This window comes from Bidens hawaiensis, unplaced genomic scaffold (assembly GCF_021521415.1).
Source record: "Bidens hawaiensis isolate Kalapana, Puna unplaced genomic scaffold, B.hawaiensis_p1.1 tig00051558_1, whole genome shotgun sequence".
In the NCBI taxonomy this organism is placed as follows: Eukaryota; Viridiplantae; Streptophyta; class Magnoliopsida; order Asterales; family Asteraceae; genus Bidens; species Bidens hawaiensis.
The window spans coordinates 10,569-38,463 of record NW_027499258.1 but is presented as its reverse complement, the minus strand read 5'-3'; the positions used below and the strand labels follow the sequence as shown (position 1 = coordinate 38,463).

Here is a 27,895-nt window from a genome sequence, read left to right as displayed (position 1 = left end):
GCCAAGTTCGCCTAAGGTTTAACTTCGCCTAAAGTGAAGTTCGTTTATAAAATAAATTAAAAACCTAATGGAAAATGTGTTAAGGCAGTTATCGAAAATAAAATTTTTCCAAGCTGACCTGGCAGCTTAACCCCAGCCAGGGGCTCTGCCCCTTGGACCCCGCTAGGGGCTGCCGCCCCTAGAACCCCGCTGCCAGGGGCGCTGCCCCCGGACCCCCGTTCGTTGTGGGTCATATATAGATAGAAATACAACGAGAAGTAGTAGTTAATTGATATGTGTAAATATTATACAGTTAGCCGAGCCCAGTTAAAGAAAGGAATTACGATCAACGGCGAGCGTAACAGGATCCAGGTGAGTTTCTAGCCCCATTCCTTGTTATATTTTCGGGGCTGTGTGCATACTTGATGTGTTGTTAATACATTTATCCTAAGTGATAAGTGTATGCCATATGTGATATATGTGATATGTATGAATGATTGCTTGATGGTTCGTGAACGATCTTCGGATATTGCACGTACTGTCAGGTTGTAACGTTATAAAGCCATATGTGATATATGTGACATGTATGAATGATTGCTTGATGGTTCGTGAACGATCTTCGGATATTGCACGTACTGTCAGGTTGTAACGTTATAAATATGGCAAGTATGATATGTATGTTTATGTGTATGAACGTAATAAAGTTAATAAAAGAAGGAAATGACGGTTGTATGGTTGTATGGTTACGAAAAGGGTACCGAGCCCTAATAATACTCGAGGTATGATGTATGGTTGTATGGTAACGAAGAGGGAATCGAACCCTACTAATATTCGAAAACAAGGGACCAGACCCTAATAATATCTGTGATGTTAGGGACCAGACCCTAATAATATCTGTGAGGTTAGGGACCAGACCCTAATAATATCTGTGATGTTAGGGACCAGACCCTCATAATATCTGTGATGTTAGGGACCAGACCCTTATAATATCTGTGATGTTAGGGACCAGACCCTTATAATATCTGTGATGTTAGGGACCAGACCCTTATAATATCTGTGAGGTTATAGGGCGAAAGGCTCTTTAAAACGTATGATTATGATGTAAAGAAAGTATGTAAGTAAGAAAGAAAGTATGTAAGTAAGAATGAAGGTATGAGTACTTATGTGTGTATGAAAGAAAGTTATGAGGTTAAGTACGTATGTATGTAATAAGGTATTGTATGGTATTGTATGATTAACTAGAACTCACTCAGCGTAGCTGACTTTTAGTATGCACGCAGGTGAGTAGGTTGAGACAGCTGGCTTGAGTGGAGGACACATGGCAGAAGACTAAAGCCTGGCATCTGAAGATCTGATATGTTTTATAAGTTATGTTTTGATTTTGAAAGACAAGAGGAATGTTTTAAGACATGGTTATGAATCGATATGTAATGTTTTATGAAAGTTTTATATTCCGCGTAAAGTTTTTAATTAACTCTGATATTTAGAACTGTGTTTATGAGTAAATCCAACACGAAAGTAGGGTTACCGGTAACGGGGCCTTACACCTTACGCGCAGTACGCCAGCTGTACCCGCAGGGAAAGCCTCCCAATGGTGAAGTACCCCGCTTGTTTCCGCAGTTGCGGATACAAGCCATCAGGGAAGGCTACCCGCACTGATAGCAAGGCTACACGCACAAGGCACTAACTCTTGCTACTTCAGTAGTCACCTGAAGGAATGAGCAAGGCGGGAATACTCCCGCCCAAATGAGCCAGTCCGTATGCTTCTGGAAGATCTTTTGTACTATACCTACCATGGTATGGGCAAAACAGACGATCTGACCAGAGACACCCATGAACCAATCACAGGGTGACAGCTCACCGACAACAGTACGAGGAGGTGCACCCTCTAGTACTGTTTGTCACTATTAGCCGCTGCCTACTCACCAACCCTTACTGTGGGACGTGCGCAGCCTACAGTTGGTGGAACAGTGCATAGCCGGCAGTAAAGGAACAGTATACAGCCGACCTTGTCACTGTCGACCGCAGCCTATCCACCAACCAACATGGCTTGTGCGTAGCCCACTGTTGGTAGAACAGGAATACTATTCAGCCGGCTGCACCTTCTAGGAAACCTACCTTCGGCTATAAATACTCCAACACCTTGGAATGGTAAGGACATCATCTGATATCTCATTATCTTATCTTATCTAGCAATCTCTTAATATACACTTATATTCAGAGCAATCTAGTCTGATTCTCACGCCGAAGGGTGGTCACAAGGAGGAACCCCCCCCCCCTTCTCAGTGACGAGCTTACGGTGTCTGTTTTGCAGGTCATCTGAAGAACAACCTTCTCTGCTGGACCTCATCCTCGTGGGAAACATTACTTAATCCACAGATTATCCGTAATCTGCCCTAGGTCACTTAGTGTTTCTTCACTTTTCCATATGAAAATTTGTATTTTAGAATTGAAATTGGAGAGAGAAAAGCAAGTATAGTATCAACTCATTCTTATATAAAAGTTGTTTTTTCATTTTGCTTAGCCCTTCTTAATTATTTTAATCAAAAGTTATTATAAGCATATACATATATGTATGTTATCATTTAATCTCCTAGTTCATAATATGCACATTATCGTTTATCTTAATTGTACATATATGTACATTATTATTTCCTCTCAATTTACATAATTTGTTATATATATATATTTGTTTAGAATTGAAAAAAAAGTATTATACGTATATATACAAATGAAAAAAAAGTAACAAAATTATGTGATTGTACACAGAAATGATTATGTATGTATACAAATTAATAAATTATGTAAATTGTGAAGAGAATGATAATGTATGTATGTGTATAAAGAATAAAATGTGTGTACATATGTGTTTAATATTGAAAAATAAGTAATACATATGTGTATAAATTAATAAAAGTAACAAATTATGTGAGTAGGTGTGAAAAATGATAATTTATGTATGAATATAAATTAACAAGTTATGCAAAATGGAGAAGAAAATGATAACATACATTAGTATGATGTACATATATGTGCAATTATGAGAAAATGATAATGTATATATGTGTGTACATGATGTAACTGTAGATTGAATGCTAATATAAATATGTATGCATGTTAAAAGAACCCAAACGCTAAACCAAGAACCTTTTATTTGTTTTTTTAACTAGGATGCAAGATAAACGTTTTGGTTTTCATACTTTTTTTATTTTGTGTTTTTTTTTGTTATATAATTTTTATTTTATTTTATTTTATTTTTTATTTTTTTGCGGGGTTTTTGGAGTGGTCTAAAATGGTTCTTAAATCCCTAAATTTTCAAATGGTTCTCACATGAGCTCAATCACACACACACACACTAGGTTTTAACCCCTCGTATTACGTGGGTTGTTTTACATTTTTCGTTTTTTAATATTTATGTTTTTGATTTTATTTTTCTTTATAGTAAAAAATTTAATAATATACTAAGAATTTGATGATGAAAAGATTTCATAAATAATTGATATATTATAACTCGTTTAAAAGCTATCTGGATTTTGTGACCCACGACCCGCTTATTTTTTTTACCATAAAATTGTTTCTTAGTTATAAATAAGATCTTTTTTTAAAAAAAATCAATTTATTAATTTTTAGTATACCCTTATTTTATAGGATTTTCATATCAAATATTTGGTAAGATTAATTTTTAATTAAATGAGATGTTATAACCCGTTTAAGAGCTATTTATGTTTTTGGTGAAACCCATACCCGTGAATTCGGGTCAAATGCATAAGAAGTCTTCATTTACAAATAAACCAATTTGGTAGCTTGAGAGTATTTAGGGAGTAACCAGAAAGCTTTTAAAGGTTTTGTTTATATATATATATGGGTGGGTTAAAGTAAGAAAGATAGTTTTCTATGAAAAATAGATCTAGGCCTTTGGATCTAGGATCTAGTAGTTGATATTAGTAGTTTCCAAAATACCAAATAGTTTTCTAAGATATATGATTTAGGCTACATAATTCCATATATTGGCTCACATAACATAGTTTCCTAACTTCAAATTTTTATGTCTTTCCTAATTTTCCTAGAAAACTATGTATTTTTATTTTAACCACTTTCTACATACATACTAGTTTGAGTCATCTGTGTTACAGGGGTTTATTTAGGTTTTTATTTTTAATCATTTCGCTATTTTTTGTAATAATTCGTTTTATTTTCTTTTAACATGCTTTTGTTTTGATTTAACACACATATATATATATAGGCCATGTATATAATGAAAACCCATGACTTCAAAAAACCTTAGAAACCCATCAAGTGGTTAATAAGTGTCCACGTCTTCATACTACATCAACCCTTTCTTTTTTTCTTGAAAGTTATTTAGGTCATTTAACAATTTTCATTCTTTCCTTTCTTACAAATAATGTCAGGTAACCTATTCTTTTGTCTTCTCTTTTGTCTTTATTGATTATTCTAATATTTAGTTTCAAACCAAAGAAAACTAAAACCCTTAATAATTCATAACCTGTTTGCCGCCTAATCTGTCTCCAATACCCAATGCCAAGTTCTTTTAATATAATGTTTTACTAATTATTATTGCCACTTATTCTCAAGTTAAAAAATTAAGGCTGAGTGGTGTGGGGGGCTTTAATGGGGGCTCCAACCAATAATATTATGACGTGTGGCAGAGAGAGAAACTGGATAAGGGGGGTGTTGGAGCCCCCGTTGGAGTCTCTGGCCCTGGTGTGGAGGGGCTCCAGCAGGGGCTCCAGCGAATTTTTTTTTTTATTTTTTTATAAATATATTCAAACAACGTATTATTAAAAAAAACTCATAAATTATTAAAAAAAACACACATTAATAAAAAATCACATTAATATCTAAAAATAAAATTAAAATTAAAGTACTAAAAAAAACATTCTTCTTATTCTTCGGCTTGGTCTTCTTCGATCAACCTGTTTCGGATACGTTCCTTTTGATTTTCCATTAGCATTTGATCGACCGGATTTATGTTACTAAAGTCTCTAGTAAGAAAGTCCAAATCTCACATTCGACTTTTTTCCTTTTTGTCATAAGAGACCACCTCCATGGTTTTGTTGAATTTATTGAGGGATTCAACAAGATTGACGATGTTTACGGCTTCCCCCTCAGCCGGTTTTTTCTTCTTGGCGTCCCTTCCCAATGGCCATCTCCTCGGCGGTGAAGACGTTTCCTCCTCCGCAATGTTTAGGTCGAATCCAACGCGGCAATCCGACCCGGTTGAAGTGCTATACGCTCCAGACGAACTAGTTTTAGTCCGTTTCGACCTTACTTCCGCATCAAAGTCCGGCGCAACCAGCTCAACCCACTTGGAACACCTTTTCAACCTCTCCCACAACTTTAAATCGTCCCACGTCTTCACCATCCCATACCTCCGCAAACACTCCTGCTTCCAATCTTCGACCGTGAAATTGTAAACCGTCAAATCATCACTGCCACTTGGTCTCATACGACCGCTGTTCCTGTTGAAAAGATTAGTAAACAAGCCGACAAATTTTCTGATTTCGGACCACCGACCCGAAATCATATCGGCGTTCCGCTCTGTACTCCCAATGAGCATGTAGAACGTCTCCCTAACCTTTGTCCAAAAAATCTTGCTCTTTTGGTAGTCGGCTGCAAAATGACTAAATAAATTAGATTTCCATTTAACTTTTTTATTTAACCTTTTTATTAAAAATCATTTTTAAAAAGGTTAAAACAATTACCGCAACGCCGATCCTCAGAAATGACTATCCAAGCCCGACACAAGGCTTCCTTCTCATCCGATGACCACTGAGTGGCTTTCCGTTTCGTTCTCGGAGTCGAAGCCGGTCCCGACCCGTCCGTTGCAACTTGTTTTTTCCGGTGGACGCGTCTTTTTGGTCCCGTAGCTTCACCGTGTGATTCTTGTGTCTCCGGAACAACAAAGTTAGGAGACGGTTGTGTGTTGGATGGTTGAAAGCCGGATGATTCTTGCGGCTCCGAATAAAACATCGGTTGGTGCGGTGACGACCATAAATCATCGTCAAGATAATCTGAATCAAGGTTTGTGAACCAATTTCCAGCCATTTTTTTTTAAAAAAAGTTGAGAGGATGAATTGATTTTGGGTGAAGGTTTGAAGTTTTGGTATAAAAATGGGTGAAATGGGGTATAATTATATAGGAAAAATATTTTTTTTTTTTGTTTGTTCGGCTCCCAACGGTTAAAAAACCATCAAAAGTTGTGCAGCCCTCTCTCTTCTCCCGCTAACCGGCTCACGCCTGCATTGTTTTTCGCGTTAGCGCCCCGTTAGCGCCCCCGCTAGCGCCCTGGTGGTGTGGTGTTAGCGCCTCCGCTCGCGCCCCGTTGAAGCCCCACACCCCTCAGTCTAAAGCAAACACAATTATGTATGTTTAACTTAATAAATTTATGACTTATTACAAATTAAAATGTGTTAATAAATAAACGGCAGCTTAGAGGAGAACTTAATAGCACTTTAAAAACATTTGGCATTTTGTTGGAAAATAAAATACTTTAGTTATTTTATTATTAGAACGATAACTCATATACCAACAATCTAAATTATACATTTTTTACATTTATAGGACCAACATTTGGAAAAGCATAGACTTTTTTTAGGTAGGTTTTGTTAAGTATGTTAATTTGATGAAATTATTCTTGAGTTTAGTTTCAGAACCGTGAAGAACCTAACCGATAACAATCTAATTAGTGTTGAATCGCCGTCACAACGCTCGTGTTTTATTTATATAAGTAATTAATATAATATGTAATTTATACAATTAACATTTGTAACCTTTATTTTACAAATGTAAATTTATATAAGTAATTTATATAATATGTAATTTATACAAGTAATTTGTAACCTTTATTTTATAAATATAAAGTTGTAACATGTAATTTGTATAAGTAACATTTTGTAAATTATATAAGTAACATTTTTTAACTTTTATTTTACAAATGAAATTTATACAAGTAATTTGTATAACATGTAATTTATATAGACTTTTGTAACATTTATTTTACAAATGTAAATTTATATAATATGTAACTTATATAAGTAGCATCTGTAACCTTTTATTCTACAAATGCAAATTTATATAAATATTTTATATATTATGTAATTTATATGAGTAACATTTGTAACCTTTTTAAGTAACTTATATATATTATGTAATTTAAAAGTGCAAATTTATATGTAATTTATACAAGTAACCTTTTTTAATTATTCTTTTTAACACCAACTCAAATGCATATTTCAACAAATAACTCAATATCTTGTGATAATTTAAATAACTAGTTTGTACAGCTCATTTTTTTTAATAATTAAGTACTAAGTAGGACAATCTTATAGAAATTAAATATATATATTTTTTTGAATTAAGATATTATACATCTCATAAGTAGCCTGAGACAAAATAAAAAAAGTGTGAGATTTGTAGATTAAAAAACAGAAATTTTTAATATTAAAATATAAGACTATAAACTTGAGTTATACTTTTGTAATTATTATTTATTATTAATTGATTAGACACAATGATGGATGTTTGCATGTCTGCATGTATTGTACCTGGGGTGAGAGAAAATAAATACTTAAAATTCCTATTTTGTCCTCGTTTGTACTAAAAACTAATATAATAACATGTAATAGGATTCTTCTAAACCTCTTATGTAGGGTGTAATCTCAACCATTCACTGAAACCATCAATGGTCAATAAAGAGTTTCCAGGGTTTTTTAAACTCAAGAAGGTTTTTAAATTAACCCAACTCTATATATATATATATAACAAGGTTAGAATAAAAAGTTAACATTTCCTAGTAGGTGTAGAAAGGACCATTAGATTAGATAAAACACACAAAGGTTCGTCCATACATTTTTTTTATTATTTTTGGTATTAATGTAATTTACACATCATAATTTATATAAACTTAATCATCTTTCTTTCTTGGTCACAAGATCTCTTTCTCCATCACCACTACTACCCCCAATATATTCATATCTACAAAGATATTTTATCTAATCATTTCCCCAAAACAACCATAAACAGTAATCCGCCATTGGGAGACGGCTCCACGCCGAGTAGATTCCGGCGACCATGGACGACGGCTCACCACTGCACGTTAACTTTTCCGGCGACTATGTCTGAACTTGTTAAATTTTCCGGCGACCAGTAAGAGTTTCGCCACTGCACGCGATGACCGCAGGTCATCCCACGGGGCACTGGTTATCCCACGGCCGCTTATAATCCACCGCCCCCCAATGGCTAAGATCTGCAACCGCAAGCCTACCACCTCCTCAACGCCGCCCCACCGATGGTAATCTCCCTGCCTTAAGCCCACCGCCGCCCCACCGCAAACCGCCGTTTAGCCACTTCCACCAGCCACCACCGTACAACCGCCTTTCAGCTGTCATTTTGCCGTTCAGATCTACACCCTACTAGTCACCGACGTTCATCTGTCGTTTAGCCAGCCGACGCCACCAATTGGTTAATTAGGTTTAGGTTTTCGTTTTTGATGATGAAGTTGATTATGCCGGTGTTTATGGCCTGAGTGTTAGGGATTTATGGTTTGATTATTGTTGTGATTATCAGTACTGGTTAAAACACACCTATGATGTTCAAGATGGTAAACAAGTTGTTTTAGTTCTTTGTGTTTATAGTGTGTTTCTGTTATTAGTGTGTTTCTGTTCTTGGTGTTTTTGATTAATTGTTCTAAATTTGGATTTGTTCTTGGTGTTCTTGATGTATTGTTCTAAATTTGGATTAAAATTAGGTGTTGTGTTTTAAAACACACTGTAATATATATTATGATATTCTTGGTGTTATGTTTTAATTTTGGATAAAAATATGATAATCATAGATTGATAGTGTTTACATCTATAATATAACACACGGCCTACACAGCTGGATGATTATGCCATTGGAGTGTTATAAAACAAATATTAAAATAAAACACACTGCCTACAAAACACACTTTTCATTTAGACCATCAGATCACTAAATATAACGCACCAGATTACTTCTTACGCTTTTTAGGAAATGTTAACTTCTATTTATAACTCTGCCCTATATATATATATATATATATTAGTTTGTTACGTTCATTATATGTACTAACATTTGAGCTCTTTCAATTGAGATGTGTAGGTTTTTTAGTTTTTTAGCGAACAAACATGAGCATGTTGATTTTTAAAATAAACAAACATGAAAACAAATATTTGTTTTATGATAAAGTGGGGTTGATATAAGTGACAGTGGTGGTTGATGCATGAGAAGGGAGGTTGATGTTGGCGGGTGGCAATCGAAAATTAACCGGTGATGGAGATGATAGACCAACAACGGAAAACATGTAAAGGACGGAAATTAAATTAGGGTTTGATTATGAAAGGGTTTCACAAATAAATGAGATGTTATAGCCCGTTTAGGGGCTATCTTGATTTGATGAGACTCATGTCCCGTAAGGATTATTGTTTGATGGTTAAGAAGTTATTTTACAAATAAATGAGATGTTATAACCCGTTTAAGGGTTGCTATCCGGGTCTGGTGAGTTCCATGAACCGCAAATATTATTGTTTGATGATGAAAGGGTTTCACAAATAAATGAGATGCTATAACCCATTTAAGGACTATCCGGGTTTGGGCTTTTTGAGATCCATGAACCGCAAAAATTATTGTTTGATGATGAAATGGTTTCACAAATAAATGAGATGTTATAAACCATTTAAGTACTATCCGGGTTTGGTGAGACCATACCCACGAATTCATGTCAAACGTATGAGAAGCCTCAAATCACAAATCAAGCAATCTAGTGGTTTGAGAGGGGTGGGGAGCAACCAGAGAGTGACACATTGGATTTTTTGATAGGCATTTATATATATGAGTATGTATATGTATATGTATATGGTATATGTACATGTACATGTATATGTATATGTGTATGTAGAAACCTAGAGGTAAAGAAGCCACATTCTAATAAGGTTTGAGGAATGAGTTGTATACACAATCAAAAGCATATTCAATACGGGTGCACTGCGGGTTCACGGGAGTGCAATGGTAAACTCATTCTCCCTAAAATCGTCTTAATTTTGAAAGGTGTCAAGTTCAAGTCTATCTAAGATATGTTATTAGTTAGGGTTTCAAATAGCTAAAAAAATACGTTTTCGCATCCGGTTACTTTCACGCCTCCACAACCCATTGATTGTAATTATTTTTGTTTTTTTCCCATTTTTAATGACCTTGTAGTTTTATTACGTATTTTATTTAAATTAGCGTGTTGTTTCATTGTGATATTGTATTATAAAATATTCTTTAACCCGATCAGCCCGAAAAATTTAACGTTTGGTTGTGCAAAATCTGAACACCAAAAAAGGTGAATCAACAGGAGAAAAATCCTGGATCCGCCACTATACACAATTATACAGTATATACAAACTAGAACCAAACAAGCATGTAGATAATGCAGAGGAGCACAAAGAAAAACATAAAATGCAACTAAACTAGAAGAAGTAAAGAAAGCAACATATGAAACAGAAAAACAAAAAACAATGTACCTTTATCACTTTACCGATCAAGATTTCCATAAGTTTGCGGATGTTAAAATAATCCCCAATTTGCCCGTCACGCAAAATATCCGAAGCAATAGGACTACCTCCATAGGGGCTCTGGGCTAAAGCGAGACCAGCAACTTTGTCTCTTAAATCGGGCCAATACATTGATAATGCAGCTGCTGCATCTATTCCTCCTTTAGTATGACCAAGTAAGAAAACACGCTTCTTGGAACCCCAATGGAACTCTTCAATGTACTCCTTTATTTCTCTAGCATTCCTTTCAACTGATGCCTAAAACATTTGATGTTAATGACGTAACTTCAAAAGAAGTAACAAATAAATTAAGGACAATAAACTTTCAATATATTTACTTATAGATGCCGACTTGAGTTTGTGTTTTCGTCTCACAAGTTTGACGAAATTCTAGGTTTCGGTTTCTTTTTCTTTTTTAGATCATTTTAATCCATGTTGTATCCTTGAAATATGTTGACCGCCTCCTTCTGTCATAGTACTATCCTCTTTCCACCGAATCACAAATTTCCATTTTAACAAAACCAAACCCCAATCCCGAAGGTATTATATTAGTTTTACAATCTACTTTCCTTTATCAAATAATTGGTATTTTATGATTCTGATTTAATTTTTTGTCAGTTTTAATAGTTTGGGTATTTTGATCATGCAAAACAAGTTAACAATAGAATTAATTATAGCTAACATCATGGACTGAGATGATATGGTAGACAAAAAATAATAATAATGGACTGAAACCGAGAATTTCGCCAAGCCATATACACAAGTGTAATAATTGTTATCTAATCAATATATTTAGCTAATAAATGAATAAGTTGAATAGACGAACGGGTTTGAAGTTACTCAGATTTCATTATAATACATACAACTTTCATTATTCAAAGATTTAAATCATTATTATTATTGTTTATCATTTTAATCGTATTAAGGCATTAATATAAAAACCAAATAATAAAATGAACTCACAAAATGGGTTTGCAAATGAACCAAGCCGGCCTATAACTATTCTACTCAAACAGTAAGCGCTAATAAGAATAAAAATAATAGTAATGTTACCTCACCATGAATCTTTGCAATCTGACATGTCAATCCCATTTTCAAAAAAGTGGCCTTCGTGCTAGTAAAATAAAGTGGTCCGTGGTTGCTAAAGAGACCTCCATTTCCACCATAGCATAACATAATAGATAACGATAAGAAGCCAAGATGATTAATTATAACCGGTCAAAATAGGATATTTACTAGGTAGGAAAAAGTTAAACTCATAACAGAAGAGAAGGATTTGTGACACAAGAAGATCCCTTCAAAAATTCAGAAAAATAATTAAAAAATCATAACTCAAAACATTAAAAAAAACTAAAATATTTCCCGCATCATCCTTGCTCAAATTAAAAAAAAAAATAAACAGAAAAAGACACAATGACGAAAACAAACAAAAACCATAATGATAAAAAAAGACACAATAAATCGCAAAATATAGCACAATGCGGAGCAAAATATAACACAATGTTGAGTAATACAATAACACAATATATTAAGAAAAAAAGATATAATGTCAATGAAAAATGACACAATCAATGGTGAAAATAAAACAAAAACACAATGATTTTTTTTTCTCAACATTTTTTTTAGAACAAGGATCATTTGAGGAAATTTTTTGATTTTTTTCGTTTTTATTTTAAATTTTAAGTTATGATTTTTTTTTATTAAATTTTTTATATTTTTTGTGAGTTTTTTTTTGTTGCAAATTCTCTTCGTTCTTCTCATTTTATAAAATAACTTGACATTTACAAGGTATATGTATATTATTACCAGGAACCAAGAGATAAACCATTGAATTTGGCAGCATGTGAACATCGTGCCTAGTATAGCGATTACAATGTGGTCAATATATTGTTAGCCCTTTAGGTAATGCTACCTAAGAGAAAAAGTTGTTCAAAGGGAAAAACGTGATAGAAAATTTTCATTTTTGAAAGTTTCCTAACTTGTGTTACGAGTGAAGTTATCGAGTGATACTCGACGGACTAAAAGATGTTAGTGAGTTTACAAACCCAAATTTCATCAATTAGGACTCCAATGTTATCATCGAAAATTTTCTCTAAGGTAGCATTTGGTATGCAGAAATGATAGGAGGAATGGAATGATTCATTACGTGAGAATGAAAAAAGTGGTGTTTGGTTGCTCAATGGAATGGAATCATCCATTATAAATGGAATCACATTCCATCTAAACCATTTCTTCTCACCCCCTTCTTTTTTTTTTCATTCCATTCTTCCTTCACCCTACTTTCTCAACACCACCACCACCACCTAATATCGACTACCACCATTACCATTGCTACAACCACCACTACCATTGCTACAACCTCCGCCACCACCGCCGCCACCACCACCACCTGACCGTCACCACCGTTGCCGCCGCCCTACCATCGCCGTCACTACCAATGATACCACCGCCACCCCCATCACCACAACCACCTCCCTACCGCCACCGTCGCCACCGTCACCATCATTTTCGTCACATGAGCTACCACCATCATCATCGCCATTGCATTTTTTTTTTGTAAAAAGAAAATATTTCATTCCTACAAATTTTTTTTTGATACCAAACAATATAAAGTAGTAATTCATTTTCTTCCCATAAGTTAACCAAACAAGACAAATGAATAGTAATGATCCATTTCATTCACTTGTTCATTCGATTCTTTCTCTCAATTTTTTCCCTCTTTATTCCATTACCTCCAACCAAATATACCCTAAATTTTAGCTATGTTTATTTATTTTCTTTTGGTCTAGAAAATATAAATCGCAACTGTCTTAATTTACGTGCTTATTTATTTCATTAATTTCACAATTTATTTAATAGTTTCTAATTTTCAAAAATTTTAGTAGTATCTATCAAATTGAGAAATCTCTAAAAAAATACACTATTTATAGCTTCAATTGTTCAACGTTCAATCAATTTTGTTTGAGAAATGATCTCTGGGTACCTGATAATTTCAAGAATATTACTAAAACGGTCTGTCCCATCTTCAACGGGAGGCATCTCTGGAGCAGTTTGTAGCCATCCGATATCATCAGACGACCCACGAACTGTTCGTTCGAACGCGCTCAACAAGCCTAAAAAATAATATCGCATAATCAAGTTTTAATCAAAAGTTTTGTTGAAATAGTTATAACATAACCAGGCTTAAAATTTGAATCTCTACCCTCGAAATATGGGAATCCTACTTTGTGTGGTTTGATCAGGTACGAGTGAGGGCTCTTCGCCTAACTTCCTTGTTATTTCATCGCGAACATCTGGCGCGTTATAAGCTGCATTTAACGATGATCCATCTGAAACTGCAGATAGACTTATACCAGGCCCATTATTACTCAACACGGGTTCTTTGATTTGTATGATTTCCTGGCCATCGAAGGATCTAGTCGCATTGTCCATTTATAAGATAAACCCTTGATTCTTCCCTGTTGATGTTCACAGATCCATAATTGACACAATCTGCTAGCAAACACATACGTGTACATAGTCAAAGATAACATATTTGAAGTAGAGCGATAGCGAAAATAAAAATACATATGGAGGAATCTAAAATTTTATCTTATAAGTGAGATACATATTGAGTCAAATTCCGTTTCCAGAAAATTCTAAAAAACTCAACATAGTCAAGTTAACCAATTTCATACAAAGTATTTATCAACTTTAGAAATTATCAAATTCAAAAACACCTAATTGTAGGTTGACATATCAGATCGCACTCGTTGGGCCGTATCCGAGAATCCCTTAACATTTCGATGCTCATGACGAGCGTAAAATAGGGGCTCTGCAATCATGTTTTAAATTATATGATAAATAATTTGACAATTTTACTAATATGGTTGCATTTCAAAGCTCAATACAGACCAAAGTAGCAATAATAATATAATAATAATAATAAGTTACTAAAATGACTCATATAAAACACAAAAGAAAGTTTTTCTATAAAAACAAAAAAAAACACCAATGGGAATTGAACTCATGATCTTTGATTCTATATACTGCTATTCTTTCTCTTACAACAATGAGTCATTTTGTACACTGATGTTTTAAAACAAGTTATATATATTATAATTATGGGCGTATTGGGAGAATGGATCTGTGTTCGTCGCCCTCCTCAACCTCCTTAGCCGGCTCTATTAGTTCGTTTGGCAGAGAAAGCACTCGTGTAGCTGGCATAAAATAACACAAAAACAATGTGGCAGTAACATCATAGTTTATATGTAGTAATTTTAACATATGGTGTATGCTAAAGCGTCACGTTCGTGTCAGTGATCTTTAACTAACCACCCTTTCACTTTGGTATAGTGGTTTTAACTAAAAATTAAATAAAAGAAAGAAAAAAATATACTCTTTCCATGTCTCTGATCAAGTTATCATTATGAAGTTTATATAAGTTGATTTTATCAACACAATCTAGAGAACATGGTTGAAAGCTTACCTCAGATGAGCTGGAGGGAGTGAACGCCATGAATGCGAATTGAAGTTCCTTGACTTGCTCCTTAGCAGCGTTTTCCTCTTCAATGTCTTCAACATTTGCAAAATTTGCGGTCTTATTTTCAATGTTGAGAGCAGCCATCTGATCCTCCCAAGAGAACTATTGAGCAATCAATCCCCTTTCACCATTTCCCGAACTCTCACCAACATCTCCCCTAGCATTACCCACTAGAACCAGCGCCTTTTCTGTGTTTCCTTCCTTCGCTGGGTTAGTACATTCACGAGCAAAATGACCCGACTCGTTACAGTTATAGCATCTCAGAGTTTTCTTGTTAAAACCCACCTTTTGATTATTAGGCATGTTCCAATTGTTTCTACCAGTCCTTTTAGTGAATTTCTCGGCACGAAACACTGCCATGGCGATTTGCCAAGCAATATCCATTTCCTCAACATCATCAGGGTGAATCTGATCGAGTTCAGCAGCCACAACTGGTTGAACCAAGTCTCCAGCTAGAAATGCATTATAGCAGTTCATGAACCCTGCCATTAGAGCTATGTTCTCCTTATTCTCTTTCGGAATGGAGGGAAGCTGGCTTGAGTTCTGACCTTAAGCAGCGCCAACAGATGAAGGTTGTGCAGACTTGGTGAAGAAAATTGGAGCTTGTTGAGGCGGAGTAGAGGAAGACTGGCCTTGAGTGGACTTAAACATCTGAAAGTTTCCTTGGGTTGGAGGTTGTTGAGTGGCCTTGAACATAGAGAAACTATCTTGAGAAATAAGAGCATTGTTGGAGGCAACGTTTTAACTAGCTGCACTGTAAGAATTCGCATGGTTTATTTCACGTTGCTTGCCGTCCATATCACATGCCTTGATAGTAGCCATCATCTCAGAGATAGACATTCTGTTGAGATCTTTAGTCTTCTTGATAACAACAACATTCATATCCTAACTCTTTGGCAATGAGTTTACCAGTTTGTTGTTTATCTCTGAAGTTGCTAGATAAATACTCGCAGATCTCATTTCAGTCGCTAAAACCTTTGGAGTTGAGTTTCCAATGACTCCCCCAGAACATGGTTAAACATGTTGAACTTTTGTCACAGAAAGTCTTGGCGACTTCTTTTCATATCTTCGTTTCCCTCATACACCTCGATTAATGCCTCCCATAGTTCCTTAGCAGATTGAAGTTCTCTAAAACCAAGGGCAATCTCAGGTGAATGTGCCATGGTTGAAGTTGATAGGGCCTTTTCATCCTCTTCAACTTTGGCAAAATCATCATCATCATACTGTGCAACCGGCTTCACAACAACCTCAGTTGAATTCTCACGTTGATACGTGATGATTTGGGGTCCTCTAACAATGCTTCTCCAGATCTTAACTTCTTTCATTTTAACATACTTCTCGAATCAAAATTTCCAGTCACTGAACCCCTCATGGTCTACAATAGACGAGGTACACGAGTTGCTGTCCCCATTATGGAATCCGGTTCTTGATGAAGTATAGCATTTGATGACACATTGCTGTTGGTTAACTGTTCCATTTTATTTTAATTTAAGATTAAGTTAAGTCCAGGAAGTTTTATAGTCCTAGTCCAAGTGTCAGGTCCAAATAAAAATTGACCAAGAACTAATGGCAGCCGAGAAAAGATACCGAGAACAATATTGACCGAGAGCTAGGAAGTCAACAGAGAACACTCTTAGTCAACAGAGAACACTCTTAGTCAACCGAGAACTCTTGGATGTAGCCGAGAACTGACAAACTTGGTTGAGAAAAGGCAGATTTGGCCGAGAACTAACAAATTTCACCGAGAACGACCAAATGCTGGCCCAAAACAATGAAAATTATCCGAGAACTTCCAGGAAACCCAAAGATGCTTTTACCAGATAATTTTGGTAACAAATTAAATCCCGAAATCTATGGGATTTAAATTTTAATCAAGATTAGGTCAATCTTCAACTTAAAAAAAAAACTTTTTCCTTCTCCGACGAGAGTATTACCGGAAAATCAATCACAACCACCAAAGATCAAAATCTTGAATCCTTGATATCACAATAACGAGCCTGAATAGGTCTAAGGCTCTGATACCAATTGTAAGTCCCGAATCTGGATCACTACAATTATGATATCAATAATCTAGGTGTTGGTGCGGAATTCCAACACTGGATGATTCAAGAACACAAACATAGTACCAAGAATTTGCTTCAAAACACACGTTAATATTAACGTCGGGTGCTTAAGCACTATTAATACAATACTCGTCTATGATACTAGACGACCAAAACACAAGTGAACGAACAACCCCTAACCCTATACAAAGACATTTATATATATAGGGAACTAACCACTCAAGCCCAATACTAACCAAAAGCCCACCGAGATCCAAATAGATCTCGGTTTACATACACAGCCCAAACAAAACAAACAAACTAAGTACAAACCAAATAACTAGGCCCAACATTACTCAAGTTAAAGGGGAAACTTTTGCACAATTGGTTGAGAGATATTGCCACTTGGTAAATGAAATGAAAAGATTAGGCATTGACAAGCCTGATTATGAGTACATTGATAAGCTGGCTAACACACTTCTTGAAGAATGGGGCACTTTCATAATGATCCAACAGTCAAATCCTGTTGCATATGCCCGATTAAACCTTGCTAGATTTATTGAAAAGCTTGAGGCACATGAATTAGAGCTTAGGAAAAAGCAGAAGATGAAATCAACAGCAGTTTCACAAGATGTTGAGTTGTATTTCAAAGGTTCACAATCTGTTGCTTCTTTAAATCCTAAAATTCCTACAGCTTTTTGTGCTGAGTCAACTGGACAAGCTTGTGTTTCCAATGTTAAGGATACTCCACATTTCAGTAGTAGTTATTCTGGAACGATTCCAGGAACTATTCCAGTATCTCAAGCTTCTATCACACAAGATCCTGATATTGTACAGTGCAACATTGCTGTAAATCTGAAGAATACAGGAAACTTGACCATTGACACTGTAAAGGAACATATGGCATTCCTTGGATCAGTTTTAGAATCATACGACTGTCTGGTTGCAGGATGTATTGGAAATTATAATATGACAAAAGAAGACTACGACCAGATTGATCCAGTAGAAATGGAAATGATTGATATACGGTGGTGCATGGCAAGTGTGATTAGAAGGGCTCAAAGGTTCAAGGAGATAACTGGTAGAAATGTGCTAGATGGATCAACATCAAAGTTGGGTTTTGATAAATCTAAGGTGAGATGCTTTAGGTGCAAGGAAAAAGGACACTTCAAGAGGGAGTGTACAAACAGAAGTGTGGATGATAATACTGCAAATCCCTTTGGTAGGGATTACTACAAACAGGCAATTTATCATCTAACTGAGGCAGAATCATCAAAAAGCAAGAAACCGACAGAAACATCAACTTCACAACAAAAAGCTTCTACAGCTCAGATGGACGAGGGTTTCGATTGGAACTTGGTGCTCCAAGCAAATGTGGCAGAAATGGTGGATGAAAAGGTTATTGATAATGTTGAGACTGTGATTAAAGTGGTTGAGTACAAAGGGAATGTTTGTGTTGAAAAAGAAAAGAGTATGAATAAGAATGATGAATGTGAAAAGATTGATCTGACAAACTTCCGCGAACATATGATAAAATTCATGAGTTCCTTCTAACTATTTGATTTCATTATTTCCACCTGATATCATAGAAAGTTTTGTAGGTTGGTTTAACGGTGAAGAAGTACCTCATGGAAAGATTGACTTTGGAGATGAAGAAGACGAGGTGATTTCAGAAGTCAAAAGATCAGATGATAAGAAGGGATCAGTTGAGTTAAAAGAGGAGTTTGTTGAAAGTGTGGTTACAGATGAAGATTCTGAAACTTCAAGTGAAGAATGTTCTCCAACAGAATAGGCACTCATGGCACATCAGGTAACTCTAAACTCAAATGTTTGTGAAAAGTGCGAATTACCATGTAATGAGTGTGAGTTTAAAACTCTTGAAATTAAAGAGTTGAAAAAACATTGTGATCAAGTTTTGTTAGATCTTAAGAGGGTTAATGAGGCTTATATAAAATTGCGAAAATGTGAAAAGAATCTGTGGGCAAGTATTCAACAAAATCAAAAGACAATTTCAATGTTAAAACATACTGTGGAAGATAAACAAATTGCCATTAACAGACACATTGATGAGAATGCAGCTCTCAAACTTGAGTTGCAAACACTCAAGATTGACACAGAAAGAGTAAACTTGACATTAGTGAGTTACGCTGCTTCATCTTATGTTCTTGATCACATTATGCCTGGAACTAAAATTAAGGATGACATGAACAAGAATATACCATCATGTGGTGATTATCATGTTGTGCCTCCACCTATGTGGAATGCTTATCTTCCAAACAAACCTAAGGGGTTGAAAAAGGCACTGAATGTGGAAATTGAAACTCCATTGCATGATAAAAATGTGTCTGATAATGATGAGTTTGTTGAAACTGAAAAGTTGGATACTCCTAGTTCTGATTGTGAGAGGACAATCGGAATCAAAGTTGCAGAATCAGTGTTAACTGAAGAAAAAGTTGTTGAAAAGGAAAATCATGTTGATCTGAAGAGATTTGCTAAAACCAGTTTTTATTCAAAGCAATCTCATCAGGTCAACCAATTAATAAAATTGTGTTTGTGCATGGTAAGACCTCGGAATCTGAAAAAGAAGCAATTTTTAGAAATCAATCTAACCGTGTGTTTTATCAACAAAAGGTAGAGCGTGAACAATCTGAAATGACATCTCAGGTTAACAAGTTTGTTGACCGGAGACGTTGTTTTTGCTGTAATGAAATTGGGCATGTTTTATATGCTTGTCCCAATTGATTTAAGAATGATCATGCTCCATCTCAAAATACTATTACCAAGAAACCTGGTCTAGGTTATGTGAGTGAAAAGAAACCGGTGATAGTTCTTGAAAATGTAAATATTTTGAAACATGATGAGCTTGTTAAAACTAATGATGAAAAGGGTGTTAAAGTAGATGTCTCAAAGTTAAAGGTTTCAAAAAAAACTCAAACATCTTTTTACAACAAGAAGCAAGCCATAGGTCAAAATTAGGTGGCTAAAACTATTGTTAAACCACCAGAGGTTGTTGAGAAAATAAAAACTGAATCTGGTTCACAAGTAACTAGTGAGGACTTGTTATTTTGTGATTCAGATATTGATGATATTAGGTTTTTATACAAAAAATTCAAACAACCTAAGACCAAAAAGGCTTGGGTTTCCTTGTTTCACTAAAACTGTTTACTATATGTGCAGGGGCTTCCAAGATCTCAGGATTCTCGTTGGATAATGGATAGTGGAGCCTCTAGGAACATGACGGGTACTCTTCATCTTCTCAAAGATGTAAAATCTATTCATGGTGTCGGTTTTGCAAGAAACCAAGGAGGTTAAATTGTTGGGGAAGGTATATTGACGAATGGAAAAGTTACTTTTGAGAATGTTAACTACATTTCAGAGATGGAGAATAATTTGCTGAGTATATCACAAATTTGTGATAAAACTTTCTCTACCCATTTCAATGATCAAGAATGTTTAATTATGAAACCGGGTTTCAGAATACCTGAAGAATGGATTCTTATGCGTGCTCCTCGTGAGAATGATCTATATGTCATGAATATGAGTACCGCATCAACATCTTCGGGATCTGCTCAATGCTTTATTTCTAGGGCATCAGAACGAGAATCAGTTTCATGGCATCGAAGAATGGGACATATCAGTGTGAGGAAGATGAATCATCTGATTCATAAGAACTTGGTTGAAGGAGTGAATGTGAGAAATTTTCAGTTGAATGAAGAGTGTTTGGACTGTAAGAAAGAAAAACAGACCAAGAAATCATATCCGAAGAAACTCATTAACTCCATCAATTTACCTTTCGAACGTCTACATATGGATCTCTTTGGTCCGGTGAATGTCAAAAGTATCACAGGAGAACTTTATTGTCTTGTGGTTACTGATGATTATTAGAGATTTTCGTGGGTAATGTTTTTGGAATCAAAGGATGAAACATATGATTCCCTCATGATTTTATTCAAGAAATTGGAGACGTTGTATAATCTACCGATCCGTCGAATAAGAAATGACAATGGGACGGAGTTCAAGAACAACAAAATGCTTGAGTACTGTAATGACCGGGGAATTCTTCATGAATTCAGTGCACCGTACACTCCACAACAGAATGGGGTCGCTGAACGAAAGAATCGTACATTGATTGAAACAGCTCGAACTATGCTTTCAGATTCAAAATTACCCATTAATTTTTGGTCAGAAGCAGTAGCTGCAGCTTTTTATACACTTAACCGGGTGCTTACAGTCAAGAAATTTGGCAATACGTGTTTTGAGCTACTTAATCGTTGAAAACCTAATTTGAAGTGGCTTGAACCATTTGGATCAACGTGCACTGTTCTTGAACCAAGTGGGAAGTTTGGTCCCAAAGTTGTTGAAGGTTTCTTTGTGGGGTATGCTAGTCCTCTAAGACGTGTATACATTCTTAGCCTCCACAAAATTGTTCAAGTCCAAAATGTTGATTGTCAAAAATATACTCCTACTGTTCAACGACCAGGGAATTCTAGGCTATTTGATTATGAAAGCATGTGGGGGAGTTTCAAACTCCTTGAGGAAATTCTTTCTGATGAATTTTTATTGATGTTATATAATCCACAGTTATCAGAAGATTGTGTACCAACACCTGAAGTTCCTGTGTCTGTTTCTCAAGAGGTACTTGATCATGTTCAATCTGATGACATGCCAGAGACTACTTCTGTTTTTGATGATAATAGTGAATCTCATGAGGAGATTATCGAAGCTATTTCTTCATCTATTTCTACTGAAGAGAATGTGAATAATCTTCAATCTGAAGTGTCAGTTTCTACAGAAGTGGTGCCAAGAACTTTATCCTATCATCCTGAAGATAATATCATAGGAGATTTGAATACTGGAGTTCAAACGAGACGTCAAATCGATCAAAATCTCCAGTGTTTCTACTCAAAGGTAATTCCTTTACAAAATCAATTCTCATTCAAGTGTTTTATTTCGCAGATCGAGCCTAAAACGTACAAGGAAGCCCTGACCGAGGAAAGCTGGGTCAATGCTATGCAAGAGGAACTATTGCAATTTGAGAAGCTCGGGTCTGGAAATTGGTTGATTTGCCTGAAGATAAGAAACAGATCAACACCAAATGGGTGTTTAAGTGTAAACGAGATGAGAATGGAATCATTGTTAGAAACAAAGCAAGACTTGTTGTATTGGGTTTTAACCAGAGGGAAGGTATCGACTACAACGAAATGTATGCACCGGTCGCAACGCTAGAGGCAATTCGGATCTTTCTAGCTTTTACTTCTTGGAAGGGTTTCAAAGTTTACCAGTTAGATGTCAAGTCTGCATTCCTTAACGGAAAAATAAGTGAAGAAGTCTATGTGGGGCAGCCACCGGGGTTTGTCGATCTGATCCACAAAGACAAAGTGTATCTACTTGATAAAGCTCTTTATGGTCTCCATCAGGCCCCGAGAGCTTGGTATGAGATGTTGTCCCAACATCTTTTGGACAACAGGTTTATCAGAGGAACCGTCGACTATACAATCTTCACTAATTTGTTGATGGACATCTACTGATCGTGCAGATATATGTCGATGATATCATCTTTGGGTCGACAAACGATGCTCTGTGCAAGCAGTTTGAAGAAGTAATGAAGAAATTTGAAATGAGTGCAATGGGGGAGATGAAATTTTTTCCTGGACTTCAAGTAGAACAGTTGTCAGATGGTATCTTCATCCATCAGACCATGTATGTAAATGACGTATTGGCGAAGTTCAACATGAATGATACATCGGCTATCAGTACTCCTCTACCATTGAATCATGGTATTGGTCCTGATCCCAACAGGGAGAAGGTTGACCAAACGTTATACTGATCCATGATAGGCTCATTAATGTATCTTACTGCTTCTCGGCCAGACATCATGTATGCTATGTGTTTGTGCACCCGATATTAATCGAATTCAAAGGTCTCACATCTCATGATTGTTAAAAGAATTCTACGTTATCTCAAGGGATGTCTAGGGGTCGGTCTCTGGCATCCTAAAGATGATGAGTTTGTGTTGAAAGCATATTCCGATTCAGATTATGGAAGCTGTAAGTTAAATGCCAAATCTACAACGGCAGGGTGTCAGTTCTTCGACAAGCGTCTTGTCACCTAGCAATGCAAGAAACAAACCACGGTTTCGTTGTCTACTTGTGAAGCTGAGTATGTAGCTGCTTCCAGTTGCTGCTCTTAGGTTCTTTGGATACAACAACAGATGCGGGACTACGGTTTGAATTTTCTTACTACCCCTATTTTCGTAGATAATAATGCAGCTATTTCCATTACTAAGAATCCGGTAAACCACTCTAGAACTAAGCATATTAAGATATGGTATCACTTCATTCGTGATTTCTATGAAAATAAGTTGATTACTGTAGACAAAATTCACACCGATGAACAAAAAGCAGATCTTTTCACCAAAGCTTTTGATAAGTCAAGATTTCAATACTTATTAAAAAGTAATGGTTTAAAAGTTTTGGGCGGTGTTGATAAAAGGGTTACCGAGATAACAAATGTTTTGGATACCTTTTGAATCCCAACATCAGAGTCAAATTTTCTTTTGTAAATACTTTTTGTATAGTTTTTTATTTTAGGGGGAGAAATTTCATGAAAAACCAAAACATCGGAAAAATTTAAACCAAAAACATCGAAAAAATTTGAAAAAGCCAAAAACGTTAAAAAATATTGCTCCTCAGAAAATGAGTTTTTTTGAAGCAAAAAGGGAAATGATAGTACATTGATCATCTGGTCCCAAATCCAGTAAAAAGTAGGCGTAAAAGGCTAAGTGCTTAAATGTATTGGTGCATTAGTAGGCCTTTAAAACAAACAAGTAAGGGAAAGTAAGTGATATAAACCTAAATACAGTCGAATCTAGTGGATTAACATCTTGAAGCTTAGTTAGTATCTGGTTTAAAGAAAATAAAAAGTTTAAAGATTGCTGTGTGTGCATGCTTTCATTTTTGAAGAATATTCAATTTATTTTTCTTTTCATTTTGCAAAGAAATTCAACTTATTTTTTTCTTTATTTTTATCCAAATCTTGGATCCTCTCCTACGGAATAAGATTATCCAACCTGAGGGTTAAGATTTGAGTATTCTGCTTTATTTTCTTGGTGTTTCGTACAAGCCTTGGATCTCCTTCGCGTATACTATAAGCACAAACGTGTGAAAGTCATGTATGGAACTGGGGGTTAAGGCCTGTACATATTTTATTTTTTTATTTTGTTAAAGTGGAACCTTATCTGCGTGTACTAATACCGATCTTAAGGGAAAATTTTAACGTTCTGAGTTGTTTTGTTTTGTTATTTTTGCATGAGTCACAGCTAATCAATTTTAAGCAAGTGAAAAAAAGTATACATGTGAAAGTTCACTGTATAAAGATATACAAATTATGTCTGATGGGTGGGGTCCACATAAGACTCGTGCTTAATTGAATCAAATTAAATGTATCACAGAAATTCCTGAATCATTTGTTTTGGAAGGTTTCGGTGGACAACAATACCAATGACTGACTTAACACCAGTCATAATAAACGCTAAAAATAAAACTGTAATGGAAGGGCAATTTGGTCAATATGATTCCCTGCTCAAACTCACAAAAATATGTAATTTCATTTCTTTATTTCATTTGTTATTTGTTTCTAAATTGAAAAATCCAAAAAGACTTTTTTTCTCTGATTTAGTTTTTCGACTCTTGATGTGCGGGTGAACTATTTCTCTGGGATGTTTTCATTGGACAACAAATCTTGTTATGTTTATCAAATCAAAATCAAAAAGATGAAAATGTTTATCTGTTTCGAGCAAGGTCATTAATTTGAACTTGGTAAACAGTAGATTTTCACAAATAAGCTTTTTAAGTTTTTGTTTTAATGTACAAGGACATTAATTTGTACTTGTGACATTGCATCAGTGAGAACAAGTCATGAAATCCAAATAGGTCATACTTATGCAACGTATAAGTATGATACTTATACGCGCATAAGTTATGCGCCGTATATGTAAAATGATTTACGCCGTATATGATTTCATATCCGTCGTGAATGATAAGATTCTTATCCGTTTGACAAAATGACAAATGTGTCATAAATACTGAGACAAGAATTGCAGGCTGTTCACGAGGTACACAGAAGTATACAGTGGAAAGATATTATTACTACTTTTGGTTATAAATTGGTACATTCGGAAATCATTAAAACATAACCTAAACATTTGTTTGAAGTTTTCATATCTACTTGTTGATACTAATCAGGTAATCTGATTTGAATATTGAGTATGTTGATGAATTGGTTTTGTATTTGGATGAACTTATCTGTAGTATCTTTTATATCCAAGGATTACTTACATATAACAATTTACTTTGGTGTTTGTAGGTTATAGAATGATGATGGATGAAGAAGATGAGAGTCTGTTGAAAATAATTGAGAGTTAAAGTCATTACTTTCAAATATCAAACTTTCATATGTCGTTACTTTCAAAAATCATGTTTTTCAAAATAATATATTGAATGAAATTATCATGGATCAGATACAAGTGATAATCTGATCATATCCTTCTTATATGGATACTAGTAACCCGAGTGCCTCCAAGATTACAATGTAGGAGTTCATGAAAAAGAGGTGCTGTCAAGACTACACCAGGTATCCATGAATAGTGTATGATGTGTTAATGAAGAGTTTTTGAAGAAAGACTGAAGATTGAAGATCGAAGACCTAGCAACATCTAGGGGGGAGTCTGTTAGTGCATAACGTCTATTGCTAGGGTCTTTGATGTATAAGATATGATTGTGTAGAACTGAAATGTCAAATGTATAGTTTATGTTTAGTAGTCAACGCGTAAGTCTTCAAGTCAACGCATATCATATGCGGCGTATATGATATGTTCCGTATATCATATACAGACTTGATGAGCTTGTTCATGTGTCCTATAATAGAGGACTTATGCGTTATTAGGTAGACTTTTGGTGAATGTTAGAGTAAGAGAGTAAAGAGAGAAAGTTGCTACAAAGTCATATCTTGTAATCTTTGAAGTTATCAATGAAGAAGATGCTTAATGTTTACTTGTTTTGTTCACTCTCAATGGATTCCGCACTTTGAGATACAAGCTGTAACATCTAGAGATCCTAATTGTTGTATACATCAGCATGGCAGCCGTCCTACATGGAGCTCAAAAAGCTCATCTCAAACATGGCTCAACTTCAAGTCCAACAACACCATGATAATACCCAATTGTTGGCCTCCATCCGGAGTGAATTCCAAAACTGCATTCAACAATTAGTCACTCAAAAGCCACTAGCAACTCAAAGCTCTAGCACTTAAGAGGGTATAACCACCTCTAACCAAGAAACTACTAAGCTAAAATCCTTCATTTCCTCACAATTCCAAATATTTCAATCAAAAGTCACCACTGATATCACCATGCTTAGAAACTCACTCAACACTCTTGAAAATGAACTAAGAAAGCAAATGATGGATCAGAGAAATCAGCTAGCAGAAATCATAGGAATTCCCCCCCCCCCATGCACCATGGTTTCCAAAGTAAGCTCAAGCTGCTACTGATGCCAAAAAAGGGGAGAATCTTCTTGATGTCTCAAGAAAATAAGTCAAAAAGAAACCTGCTGAATCAGCAAACAAAGCCATAGAAAAGGCTGTTAAATTAAAGGAGATGTTAAGGAAAGATAGAGAGAGGCCAAAGAAAAAGCTTTAGTCAGGCAAATGAGAGAGAAGCCTGATGAAACTACTTCCTCAAGGTCAAAAAGAATAAAATCAAATTCAAAGGGTGGAAAATCAAAATGAAGACCAGTAGTTACCCAAACTACTGACGAAATAAAGAAATACCAGTGGTTCACCAAACTGCTAATGATCAAGCAGTTGTACACCCAACAACTGATTCAAGACAAGTAGCTTCAAAAACTGCTGATGTTGCTGTTGCACAAACTAGTGGTGCTCCACAAGAACTGACAATAGTTTCAGAGACTGTTGATGCGATGCACCCATGGTAACACTAGAACCAACTACTATTCAAAAAGTAGTTGATACCTTGAAGTCAAAGCCCAGTCAATCAAAGGCTTCTGGCAGTAGTTTCAAAAGGAAAAACTGATTCTGTCTAAAGAAGAAGATTCACCACCATCTAATCCTACCAAAATATTTAAGCCAAAGAATGTTGATGACTTTATCTCTCATAGAGAACAATATGTAACAAAATCCTAGGCAGAACAGCCATGATAATGTCTGATGAAGAAGCAGGAAGAGTATATCAACAAGAGTTTCTAAAGACAAGATATCTTGAATAAGGTCGGATGAATCTTTTTGTGAAGCTTGGGAGAAATTCAAGGACCTGCTTCTTAGTTGTCCTCATCATGGCCTAGCGACATGGATGCTTGTAGAGAAATTCTATAATGGGGCGATGCAACGTCGATGGAAATCTGCTGAATAACAAGCTTCCTACCGAGTGCTTTGATCGGTTCAAGGAACTTGTCGCGAGCTATGAAGGGTGAGAGACCAGAGCAACAACTACTGCAGCCAAAGGATTGTATGAAGTGGATTCAAACACCTCACTCCAAGCTCAAGTTGACTCACTAAAGAAAATGGTGAATGATCTTATGGTGAAGAGTGTTGCAAAGTCTGAGATGTGTAGAAGCGGCCACAATACCATAGATTGTCTAGTAACCCTTAATGAAAATCAAGAGGCGGTTGACCTCGTCAAACAACGCCTTTCGATATCAAAACCCCGCTTTCGGCGAAAACATCGGCTGGAGAAATCAAAATAATATTCTTTGAGGCCAAAC

General features: G+C 35.5%; 2 pseudogenes; both read right to left on the bottom strand.

Annotated features, from left to right (window-relative positions):
* Window positions 1-13,985, bottom strand: part of LOC143599141 (uncharacterized) — a 75,000-nt pseudogene extending 61,015 nt beyond the window's left edge.
* Window positions 13,986-27,345: 13,360 nt separating this feature from the next.
* LOC143599142 (small nucleolar RNA R71) lies at window positions 27,346-27,473 on the bottom strand (annotated as a pseudogene).
* Between the last annotated feature and the right edge of the window lie 422 nt (window positions 27,474-27,895).